At 45.7% G+C, this 12,645-nt stretch overlaps 1 protein-coding gene across 13 annotated transcripts in view; it reads left to right on the top strand.

The window, feature by feature from the left end:
* The window catches only part of ndst3 (N-deacetylase/N-sulfotransferase (heparan glucosaminyl) 3), a 1,441,915-nt gene that overhangs the window by 640,596 nt on the left and 788,674 nt on the right, over nt 1–12,645 (top strand). For 10 of the 13 annotated variants that reach the window (XM_038791875.1, XM_038791870.1, XM_038791869.1 and 7 more), the window contains one exon: nt 2,896–3,158. The exons of 2 other annotated variants lie outside the window; for them this stretch is intronic. The gene's annotated coding sequence lies outside the window, so the exon portion shown is untranslated. The remainder of the gene's footprint in view (nt 1–2,895; nt 3,159–12,645) is intronic. One more of the 13 variants, XM_038791871.1, reaches the window with a different exon arrangement.

Genomic DNA, 12,645 nt, shown 5'->3' with positions numbered 1-12,645 from the left:
TTAGGGGTTCGCCTCTGTCCACACTCTGAGCCCTGGCTTTGTAACTCAGAAAAAGTAAATCGGTCTCAGGTATCACTTATTTTCTATCATGACAGCTGCTGTTATTTTAACTGGAAATCAAAGTTCCTTCCTAACTGGGAGGTACTGCTGATTAGGAACGAGCTAAATGCTCTGAAGAGTCAGATGTATGTATGTGTGTGAGTGTGTGTGTTTGAGCAAAAAGCTTGGTAGCCGAAGCTTGTTGATGGAAATCTGATCTAATATTTATTGCAAAGTCGAGGGAGAAAGCATTTACTTGTAACAAGAGGTGCATTGAATACATTTCAAGAATCCCTCTTGTCCGTATCTCTTTTAAACAATTAAGAATTGCCTTTGATATTATTTTTTCCATTGTTAGTCTTGTTAAATATGTTTTTTTAATATGGTAATTGCTGGTGACATCATATGGGGAACTGGCTTGAAACAACTAATGAGCCTGACATTGTGGAGGAATTAAGCTAGCATCTGTGATTCTAATGACAAGCTCACTGATGCAACCCCAGGTTAATAGCTATCTGTACTGAGGTTAATGTAGCTCTCTCACAGTGCTGGGCACAGAATCTCCTCCAATGTTAAATGAAAACACAGACCGACACAAATAAATGAAAATAATATAAACATTAATATAAATATATGTAACTTGCGGATTTGTAAAATGAAGTAGGTGAAATTTGCTGAATGATAAAATTCATTTGCCAGTGAACAATCTTTGTAGGATAGCTTCAAACAGATTCCTTGAGGGCAGCACGCTTGCACAGTGGTTAGCATTGCTGCCTCACTGCACCGAGGTCCCAGGTTCGATCCCGGCTCTGGGTCACTGTCCGTGTGGGGTTTGCTCATTCTTCCCGCGTTTGCGTGGATTTGGCCCCCATGACCCAAAGATGTGCAGGTTAGGTGAATTAGTCATGCTAGATTGCCCCTTAATTGGAAAAAATAATGAATTGGGTACTCTAAATTTATTTAAAAAACAAGCAACTGCCAATGAGATAGATCCAAATGTTAAACAATTTTTGATCTTGGCTTAGAAAAATAACAACATCATGTCACAGCTACATGAGGCCCAGAGATCTGGTTATTCTGCTTCTGAAAATAGTGCAAAGGACTTACATCGGAGGACACCCACTACAGAAGGAATGAATTTATTTGTGGATCCCTACAATTTGCAGGATGATGGTGAAAAGGCTGGGAGTGGGACTTGGTGAGCGGTTCTTGGCAGAGAGCTGGTATGGATATGGGTGGGCTCCAGCCAAATGAAATTATGCATTGATCTTGATGGTAGAACAATGGTTAGAATGTGGGATATGTGGTGTTCTTTGTGATTCTAATCCGAGGATGGTTGGTGTAGTGTTCACAAAGACCACAAATGGCATTTATATTGAACAAAGCTAAAGATTTATTTCCACTACTTAATTGGATTCAACATTAATCCTTGATAATAAACAGTTGCTAATGAACACAGAATCGACAGTCATCTACTACTAATCCCTACACTAATGCAGTAACTATGATCTGCTCTCACTCACACTCTCTTTCTTACAGTCTGTCTTTTAGCTTTCTCCTCAACCTCTCACTCACAAGGCTATGCATTAATGCCTTATATAGTTCTACATCTCTAATGATTGATTTGGACATAGCATTAACCCTTACAGTTTAGTAGATTTATCATAATGCCACATCCCCTTTTCTTTGGAACAAAAGGTTATAAACTCTAACATTTTTGTCTTTGAATATTACATTAATGAGCATGAATCATTAACTTGCCTTACATTAAGTTGCAAAAATACATGTTGAACCACATTGGTGATTACAGATAAATAGTTATTAAAGTAATTACAAATTCAGTCTATTCGGTGGTTTCCTCATTCTCGTTGATCTTCTCAGTGGTCTTGTCGATGTATGCAAGTTGTCTTCCAAATTCTCTTGATAGGTTGTTGATGATGAAGGATTTGGAAAGTCAATGGTTTGGAAAATTTTATCCTGCGCAATAATGTTTGGAGTTTGAAATAGAACATAGTTCTTTATTTGCACAGTAAGATGTCTTACACCACATTGGACTTTAACCTGGTGTTGTAAGACTTCTTACTGTGCTCACCCCAGTTCAATGCCGGCATCTCCACATCTTTATTTGCAGTAATGCTTTCTATTTTTTCGAAACATTGTACTTTTTTCAGTTTGTGCCAAATATGATCTTGGTGCAATTTGTCTTTATACTTTAGTGACATGTGAGAATTAACTATCAGGTGTTTGTATTTGAATGTAGTCTCCTTTTAACGTCGATAAAGGTTTTTTGGTCTTTTGGTTTCTGTTTTTGCAACCTTCGATGGTTATGTATTTCTTGATCATCCATATTCCGAATCGTGATTTCTGGTAATGCGGTACAAATTTTTCTTCCCATTAACATCTGGACAGGCGAAAAACTTGATGACAGTGGCGTAGCTCTGTATATCAACAGTGTGAAAGATAAATATTTGTGGTCATCTCGTGCTTTGTTGAATAGCTTCTTAGCTATTCCTACGCCTTTCTTTGCTTAGCCATTGGATTGGGGGTAAAGTGGGCTTGATGTGATGTAGTTGAAATTATGACGTTCAGCAAATTGTGCCTACTCCCAGCTGGTGAAGCCAGGACCATTGACAGAGACAATATGTAACAGAATTCCATGGTGAGCAAAAACAGATCTCGCTGCTCGGATTATAGATCGATCGTTGAATCATTAATGTAATACTCCAGGATAGTTGGAATAGTAGTCGAAAATTACTAGATAGTCAAGACCTTTAAAGTAGAATAGACCCACACCAACTTTGATCCATGGATTGGTGATGAGCTGATTTTCTTCCAAACTCTCTTTGCATTGCACAGATTGATGCATCTGACAAATGCTGCATTCCTGCACATGATTGTCCCATCCTCTGTTGATTCCAGGCCAGTACACAGATTGTCTTGCTCATCTGCGACATTTTTCAATACCTTGGTGACCCTCATGCATCTGTTCCAAGATACCTTGTCGGCGGCAGGATGGAATAACTATTGTCTCCTTTGAGTAGGAATTCATTCATTACTGTGAGATCATCTCTGATACTGCGAAAACTGGAGCAACATCCACTGGGCCATCCTTCTTTCAGGTATGTGATTATCCTTTGGAGTGTCAAGTCCTTTTCTGTTTCTTCTCTTATGATTTGTTGCTTATTGTCAGACACTATTAGCATTTCAGCAAGAAATGAAGTTGTGCTTCCACACTGTGTACTGTATCTGAAATTGTGGTATCACTATTATTTGTAGCTCTTGATAAGGTATTAGCAACCACTAAGTCTTTTCCTGCCATATCGACGAGTGTTCCGTCTTCTAGCTTTCTCCTCAATGTCTCACCCACAAGGCTCAGAATCTATGCCTTATATAGTTCTGCATCTAGCATCCTCGAGTGGTTGATTTGGACATAACATTAACCCTTACAGTTCTGTAAATTTATCATAACGTTACAGGATAGTGGGAGACCCAAAATACCTTCTTGAAGTGTTTCCTGATATGAACACATTGGCAGAGAAATTGGGCTCTGCAGTGCCTATTTTCTAGACACAACAAGGCCTCCTAATTCCAACATAGAGTCAGGGGATTTGCACAGGCAGATCTGCCAACCACCAGTAAGCAGAGCAGGCTGGTTGACAGATGCAACATTGATTTCATGCTGGTGCCGCCATTTTTGAACCTCAAATAAATACAGCATTAAACTGCAGGAAGAATTCCCCACCCTGCATTATTTAACGGTATCATAAAGTACTTATTGGTCATTCGCTGGTTCACTTCTTCTGGCTGCTGGTACAATTGCACTTCAGTTTGGAGCTTTCCTATACTTGCTAAAAGTTTGAATGGTCTGCAGGCATCACGCCAGTCACTGGTGCTGAAATGGTTTTTGATCATTTAAAAGCCTGCCCAGAAATAAGTTATTTCCATAAGTGGGTGGATGGGGAATGCCATCCTTTGGAATTGAGCAGCTGGGTGGATGAAGAGAGGTGAGAACCCTGTGAAAACTCAGGGAGTAATCAAAAAGGCAAAGATCATTGGCTTTCATTGCAAGGTGGATGGAGTATATAAATAGGCAAGTCTTGCTACGACTGTGCACTGCCAGGGTGAGACTACACCTTGAATATTGTTTTCAATTTTTCTCACTTTACTTAAGGAGGCACACACTTGCATTGGAGACAATTCAGAGAAGATTCTCTAGGCTGATTCCTGGGATAAAGGAGTTGCCTCATGAGGAAAAGTTGGGCTCATTGGAGTTTAGAAGGATGTGATGTGGTCTTATTGAAGCATATAACATTTGAAGGGGGCTTGACAGGGTCAAGGTTGTGAGGATGTTTTTCTTCATATAGTAATATTGAATTAAGGGGCACAGTTTTAAAATAAGGGGCCTTCCATTTAATGTGGAGATGAGACACTCTATGATCTTATTGACAGGCTTGAGTGGCCGATTACCATACTCCAGCTCCCACCTCTTCTGTTCTTAGGGAGGTGAGAGTGACTGCCCTTGACATCAAAGCTTCATTTGATAGAGTCTGACATCAAGGAGCCCTGGCAAAACTGGAGTCAATGGGAATCATGAGGAAAACTCTTCACTGGTTGGAGTCATACCTAGCATAAAGGAAGATGGTTGTAGCTGTTGGTGGCCTATTATCTCAGTCCCAGAATATCATTGCAGAAGTTTGGATTGGATTGGATTTGTTTATTGTCACGTGTACCGAGGTACAGTGAAAGTATTTTTCTGCGAGTAGCTCAACAGATCATTAAGTACATGGGAAGAAAAGGGAATAAAAGGGCATAAAATACATAATAGGGCAACACAAGGTATACAATGTAACTACATAAGCACCAGCATTGGATGAAGCATACAGGGTGTAGTGTTAATGAGGTTAGTCCATAAGAAGGTCATTTAGGGGTCTGGTAACAGCGGTGAAGAAGCTGGTTTTGAGTCTGTTTGTGTGTGTTCTCAGACATCTGTATCTCCGGCCCGATAGAAGAAGTCGGAAGAGTGAGTAAGCCAGGTGGGAGGGGTCTTTGATAATGCTGCCCGCTTTCCCCAGGCAGCGGGAGGTGTAAATCGAGTCAATAGATGGGAGGCAGGTTCGTGTGATGGACTGGGCGGTGTTCACGACTCTCTGAAGTTTCTTGCGGTTCTGGGCCGCGCAGTTGCCATACCAGGCTGTGATGCAGCCAGATAGGATGCTTTCTATGGTGCATCTGTAAAAGTTGGTGACAGTTAATGTGGACATGCCGAATTTCCTTAGTTCCCTGACGAAGTATAGGCGCTGTTGTGCTTTTTTGGTGGTTGCGTCGACGTGAGTGGACGAGGACAGAGTTCCTTAGGCTGGTGGTCTGTACCAGGGCTTTTCAAAGTGAAGGTCACAACCCGTGGGTGGGTGTCAAGAAGGTCGTGGAGCGATTGGTCGCGGTGTTCCCGACCACCGGCGCCATGTCTGTTGTGCTGAATGCCCTTAACAGTGACTCTCAGATGGAGCTGAGACAATACCAACACCAGCACATTCAGAGAAGCTATTATGAGCTGGACAAATTACTGAGATACAGCTGCACTCTATATTGGGAATCTGTCGTTTTACACTACCAAGGAACAGGTCTATGAGCTCTTCTCAAAAAGCAGCCACATGTTTGGACAAAATCAAGAAAACCTCATGCGGACTCTGTTTTGTGAAATATTACACACATAGTGATGTTGAACAGTGCATGAATTTTTTTTTTAAGAAACATTTTATTGAGGCATTTATAATTTTAACATTTTAACATATCAGCATTCTAAATAACAGAACGGTCCAACAAACGCAAAAACCCCACAGTAACATACCCAACCTCCCCCCGCCCTAACTCCCAGCAACCCATATATTAGATTCCATGCCCTTATTCTCCACTTCCGTGCCTCCCCTTTCCCCCTATCACCCCCCCCCCTTCTGCTGACGATCAATTTTCCTTAAAGAAGTCGATGAACAGCTGCCACCTCCGAGCGAACCCCTGTATTGAACTCCTTAAGGCGAACTTCCAAACCCACGATCACTACCATCTGGAAGGACAAGAGCAACAGATACCTGGGAACCCCACCACCTGGAAGATCCCCTCTAATTCACTCACCATCCTGACGTGGAAATCAATCGCCGTTCCTTCTATGTCGCTGGGTCAAAATCCCAGAACTCCTCCCTAACATCACTGTGCGTACATCTACGCCTCAGGGACTGCAGCAGTTTAAGAAGGCATCTCACCACCACCTTCTGAAGGGTAACTAGGGATGGACAATAATGCTGGCCAAACCAGCAATGCCCACATCCCGTAAATTCATTTTTAAAAAGGAACTGAAGGAAGAGAAGGCCAGGGACACAAACATGCTAGGATCTCGCAACTGAATCTACTGGATCGAGCTTCTCAAGAGAGTCCACGGCAGGGCAAAGTAGTGTTAGTGTGAGCTGTATGCAGAGATCTGGTAAACAGCAAACTGAAAAGAAACTAAAATCAGGCGTACATCAGTATAAAGATGATTTCCAGATATCAGAATGTAAAGTCCATGTGTGTTGTATGCAGGGAAGTACTGACAAATAAAAGATTAAGGCCGCGATTCTCCGCAACCACGATGGGTGGGAGAATAGTGGGAGGTCCGCTCCCGCACCTCCCGCTATTCTCCCACCCCTCCCAAAATGGTGTGTCCGGTTTTCCGACACGCCGCTCGGAGAAACGTGAGCCGCCGTTTTTCACGGCGGCCCACGATTCTCCAACCCGGATGGGCTGAGCGGCCTGCTGTTTCCGACTTGTTCACGACGGCGGCAACCACACCTGGTCGCTGCTATCGTGAACATGGCGCGCCAGGTAAGTGTGGGGCCTGGGGGGGGGGGGGGGGCGGATCGAGGATCGAGCACCACGACCATGCTCGGGAGGGGACTGGCCCGCGATCGGTGCCCACCGATCGTCGGGCCAGTGCCTCAAGGGGACGCACTCTTTCCCCTCCACTGCCCCGCAAGATCAAGCCGCCACATCATGCGGGGCGGCTGAGGGGAAAGACGGCAACCACGCATGCGTGGGTTTGAGCTGTCCAACCCACACATGCGGGGCTGACGTCATTAGGCGCCGCCGCGGTGTCATTCTTGGCGCGCCAGGCCTTGAAGCCAGGGACAAGGCCCGGCCGCCGAGTTTACCGGTACGGCCCGCCTATCCCCCCGGGTAGGGGAGAATAGGGGGCCGGGAGAGGCTTCCGATGCCGTCATGAACCTCTCCAGGTTTCACGATGGCGTCGGGCCTTGTGGAGAATTCCGCCCTAAAACTTTCAGAACTTCAAAAGCATTTGAAGATTAAGCATGGCAAATTCAAGGACAAACCTTTTGGCTTTTTTGAAAAGATGCAGCGAGAGCTTAAATCATCAGCTTAAGTCCATAGTAGAAATTTGACACTGAATGATAAAGCAAGTGAGATTGAGAGGTCCAAGCAGGCTCATCTCCCACATTAAAGGTAAGTAAAAATGGTGTGGCATAAGGGCATGGGTCATGAAGCTTGGCTGGCATGGGTCCTGGAAGTTGGCCAGTTGGTAAAAGTGGATCCGGAGAAAAAAAGTTTGAAAAACGCTGGCCCAGACCCAATCATTTTAGACAGTTTTATCAATGGCCTTCCCTCCATCAAACGGTTGGAAGTGGGGATGGTCACTGTGCAATGTTCAATACCATTCACAATTCCTCGGGTAATGAAGTAGCCCATTGCAATATGCAGCAAGGCCTCAACTTCATTCAGGCTTGAGCTTACAAGTGGCAACTAAAATTTGCACCACAGAAGTCCCAGGCAATGACCATCTCGAACAAGAGAAAATCTCCCCATCGTTCCTTGACATTCAGTGGCATTACCATCACAGAATCCCCCACTATCAACATCCTGGGAGTTGCCACTGACCAGAAACTGAACTGAACTAGTCATATAAATACAGTGGTTACTGAGCGGATCAAAGTCTGGGAATTCTGCGCTGCGTAACTCACCACCTGACTCTCCAAAACCTGTCCACCATCTACATCGGACAAGTCAGGAGTGTTATAGAATACTGTCAACTTACCTGGATGAATGCAGCTCCATTAACACTGAAGAACCTTAATGCCATCCAGGACAAAGCAACCCACTTGATCAGTGCCCGATCCACCTCGGGGGTGTCCCAATTGATCCATCAGTAGATCGAGAATATGAGCAGACCTCTGTACGGCTGAAAACAGTTTTTCAAAAAGGATTCCCCTCTGTTTTCCACTGGACATTTCATTGAAGTTACCAAAATCCTTGGGGGATACTATTGGACCTGGCGCCTGACCCTGTCCCAACCCAGCCCACACTCTTAGGCCAACCAGAAGATGCGATTCAAGCTGGGCGAGTCTTGTCTTAATTAGCCAAGCATCATGAAATCTCATTGAAAACGCGATGTTGCCTGGGACCAGATTGTACTTGACTTCCAGGCCTATTGATTTTGCGCGTAATCCAAGTGTGCCTTTCAGGCCCTCTCCTCGTAAAATCTCTTCCCAACGGAACTGTGGGTCTACCTGCACGTGATGGACTATGGTTAAAGGAGACGGCTCACCACCACCTTCTCGAGGAAAATTGGGGATCGACAACAAATGCTGGCCTTGCTGGCGATATCCACAACTGAAGAAAGTAAGGAAACACTTTCTAAAGCTTTCAATTTAGAAGGGATTTGAGACTGAATGAATGTTGGGATGAGAGGAGGAGAATTAGGTATGCAGATAACCACATCATCCATTAATTCAGCCCCACCAGTGGCCAGGCCTCATCTCATTGACGTCTCATATAACCTGGAGTGTATCATCTTGGTATATCTCAGAGGCATAAAATAATACCTTTCGTGGGGGCTGAGAACATTCAGGCACACTTGTCCTCATGTTCTTCCTTACAAAATGCATCTCTTGCAAGAAAGAGGAAAGTAAAAGTGAAAATCGCTTATTGTCACAAGTAGGTTTCAATGAAGTTACTATGAAAAGCCCTTATTCGCTACATTCCGGCGCCTGTTCAGGGAGGCTGGTACGGGAATTGAACCGTGCTGCTGACCTGCCTTGGTCTGCTTTAACATCCAGCGATTTAGCCCAGTGTGCTAAACCAGCCCTGAATTTCCTGTAATATGTTTGGATGATGCTGCTGTTATGGTTGGATAGCTGACATTGTCACAAACTGTGAATTGTGGGTGGGAAGATTGCAATAAATGGCTAAATTTAACAATGTTGTATATCAGGTGGGTAACCCCGTGTGCCTTCCCATTCCCCGTCCCCTCCACCATCCATAAAATGTGGCATAATGGCATACGGTTGGAATCTGACGTTTATGATGCTGGTCGGCCATTTTGCAGAAATCAAGTGGTCACTGAAGTCAGAAATCTACCTAAGTTTTGAACTAAATCAATTACAACCTTATTGAGGCAATTAACACGCCAATGCATCCAAAATTTAATAATAATCTTTATTCTTGTCACAAGTAGGCTTACATTAACACTGCAATGAAGTTACTGTGAAAAGCCCCTAGTGGCCACATTCCGTCGCCTGTTCAGGCACACAGAGGGAGATTCAGAATGTTCAATACACCGAACAAGCAAGTCATTTGGAACTTGCGGGGGGGAAACCGGAGCACACAGAGGAAGCCCACGCAGCCACCGGGAGAACATTCAGACTCCGCACAGACAGTGACTCCAAGCCGGGAATCGAACCCGGGTCCCTGGCGCTGTAAAACAACAGTGCTAACCACTGTGCTGACAGGGCGTCCCTGCTCAGTTCTCGCGCCTGCAAGCTCCTGAATCTGGTCCAGCGAGTCCACACCATGTCCTCAACACCGGCGACTGCCTCGCCCGATGTGAATCTCCAGGTCGAGATAGACGACTTTCTCACACAATACCACAACGTGTTTGATGGAATGGGCACGCTCCCATGTCGCGACAAAATTGAGGTGAACGCCACCCCAGTGATCCATGCACCACGCCGGGTGCCAGCTCCTCTCAAGGATCGTCTGAAAAAGCAGCTGCAAGACCTCCAAGACCAGGGCATCATCTCAAAGGTCACGGAACCAACAGACTGGGTGAGCTCCATGGTCTGCGTCAAGAAGCCCTCTGGTGAACTCCGCATTTGCATTGAAGCCAAAGACCTGAACCGCAACATCATGCGAGAGCACTACCCAGTCCCGAAGCGTGAAGAGTTAACCAGTGAAATGGCTCATGCCAAATTCTTCACCAAGCTGGACACCTCCCGGGGTTTCTGGCAAATACAGCTGGACTCGTCCAGTCGGAAGCTGTGCACGTTTAATACTCCGTTCGGCCACTATTGCTACAACCGCATGCCCTTCGGTATCATATCAGCTTCTGACGTATTTAATTGCAGTATGGAGCAAATGATGGAGGGCATCGAGGGGGTGCAAATCTATGTAGCCGACGTGATCATCTGGTCCACAACACCCGAGGGTCACATTGCCCGCCTCAAACAGGTCTTCCAGCGGATTCATGAAAATGGCCACCAGCTCAATAGCGCAAAAAGCTCATTTGGTCAATCCGCCATCAAGTTTCTGGGTGACCACATTTCACAGCACGGTGTGCAACCTGACGCCGACAAGGTGCTGGCGATGAACGCCATGAAGACCCCGGAGGACAAGAAGGCGGTCCTCCACTTCCTCGGGATGGTAAATCTTCTCGGGAAATTCATTCCCAATTTGGCAGCCCACACCATGGCCCTCCGGCATCTCGTAAAGAAGTCAACAGTGTTCCAGTGGCTGCCCGCACATGAAAAGGAGTGGCTCGAGCTAAAGGCGAAGCTCACCACAGCCCCAGTACTGGAGTTCTTTGACCCAACCAAGAATACCAAGATATCCACAAGCCAGGACGGCATTGGGGCGATGTTCCTCCAGCGAGGCAACTCCTCATCCTGGGCTCCAGTGGCATACGCCTCCAGGGCCATGACTCCGACTGAACAACGGTATGCCCAGTTCGAAAAGGAGTGCTTGGGTCTCCTGACAGGAATAGTCAAGTTTCATGACTTTTATACGGCCTGCCAAAGTTCACGGTGGAAACAGACCACAGGCCTTTAGTCCACATAATCCACAAGGATTTAAATGACATGACACCTCGGCTACAGCGAATTCTTCTTTGTCTCCGCCAATATTTTATTGGGATAAAAGGTTCTTTTTCGGAATGGCAGCCGGTGACCAGCGGTGTCCCACAGGGTTCAGTGTTGGGGCCGCAGCTGTTCACCATATATATTAATGATCTGGATGAAGGGACTGGGGGCATTCTAGCGAAGTTTGCTGATGATACGAAGTTAGGTGGTCAGGCAGGTAGTGCTGAGGAAGTGGGGAGGCTGCAGAAGGATCTAGACAGTTTGGGAGAGTGGTGCAGGAAATGGCTGATGCATTTCAACGTGAGAAAATATGAGGTCTTGCACTTTGGAAAAAAGAATCCAAGCATAGACTACTTTCTAAACGGTGAGAAAATTCATAATGCCAAAGTACAAAGGGATCTGGGAGTGCTAGTCGAGGATTCCCTAAAGGTAAACATGCAGGTTGAATCCGTGATTAAGAAAGCGAATGCTATGTTGTCATTTATCTCAAGAGGGTTGGAATATAAAAGCAGCGATGTGCTACTGAGCCTTTATAAGGCTCTGGTTAGGCCCCATTTGGAGTACTGTGTCCAGTTTTGGGCCCCACATCTCAGGAAGGACATACTGGCACTGAAGCGTGTCCAGCGGAGATTCACACGGATGATCCCTGGAATGGCGGGTCGAGCATATGAGGAATGGCTGGCGTTCCTGGGATTGTATTCATTGGAGTTCAGAAGGTTAAGGGGAGATCTAATAGAAACTTACAAGATAATACATGGCTTAGAAAGGATGGACGCAAAGAAACTGTTTCCGTTAGGCGAGGAGTCGAGGACCCGTGGGCACAGCCTTAGAATTAGAGGGGGTAAATTCAAAACAGAAATGCGGAGACATTTCTTCAGCCAGAGAGTGGTGGGCCTGTGGAATTCATTGCCGCAGAGTGCAGTGGAGGCCGGGACGCTAAATGGCTTCAAGGCAGAGATAGATAAATTCTTGATGTCGCGAGGAATTAAGGGCTATGGGGAGAATGCTGGGAGGTGGAGTTGAAATGCCCATCAGCCATGATTGAATGGCGGAGTGGACTCGATGGGCCGAATGGCCTTACTTCCACTCCTATGTCTTATGGTCTTATGGTCTTAATATGACTTATAACTCGTCTATACACCGGGTAAGAAGCTGATCATCGCAGATGCCCTACCCCGATCCATCACCACGCCGTGTGAACAGAGCGACTTCATCTGCCACATAGAGGCACAGGTGCAGTTGTGTGCCAGCAACCTACCAGCCACTGATGAACGTGTGGTCCAAATACGTGAAGAAACTGCCAAGGATCCTCTACTGCAGCACATGATGCAACACCTCGCCCATGGCTGGCAAAAGGGGCAATGTCCCCAGTTCTTTAATGTAAAGGACGAGTTAACGGTCATTGAGGGAATCGTTCTTAAACTGGATAGGATCGTCATTCCTCAAAGCATGCGAGCTATGGTGCTCGGACGGATCCATGAGGGTCACC

Source organism: Scyliorhinus canicula, chromosome 3, assembly GCF_902713615.1.
Source record: "Scyliorhinus canicula chromosome 3, sScyCan1.1, whole genome shotgun sequence".
Lineage (NCBI taxonomy): Eukaryota > Metazoa > Chordata > Chondrichthyes > Carcharhiniformes > Scyliorhinidae > Scyliorhinus > Scyliorhinus canicula.
Note: the sequence above shows the minus strand (reverse complement) of the source record. Positions and strands in the feature narration are given on the sequence as shown.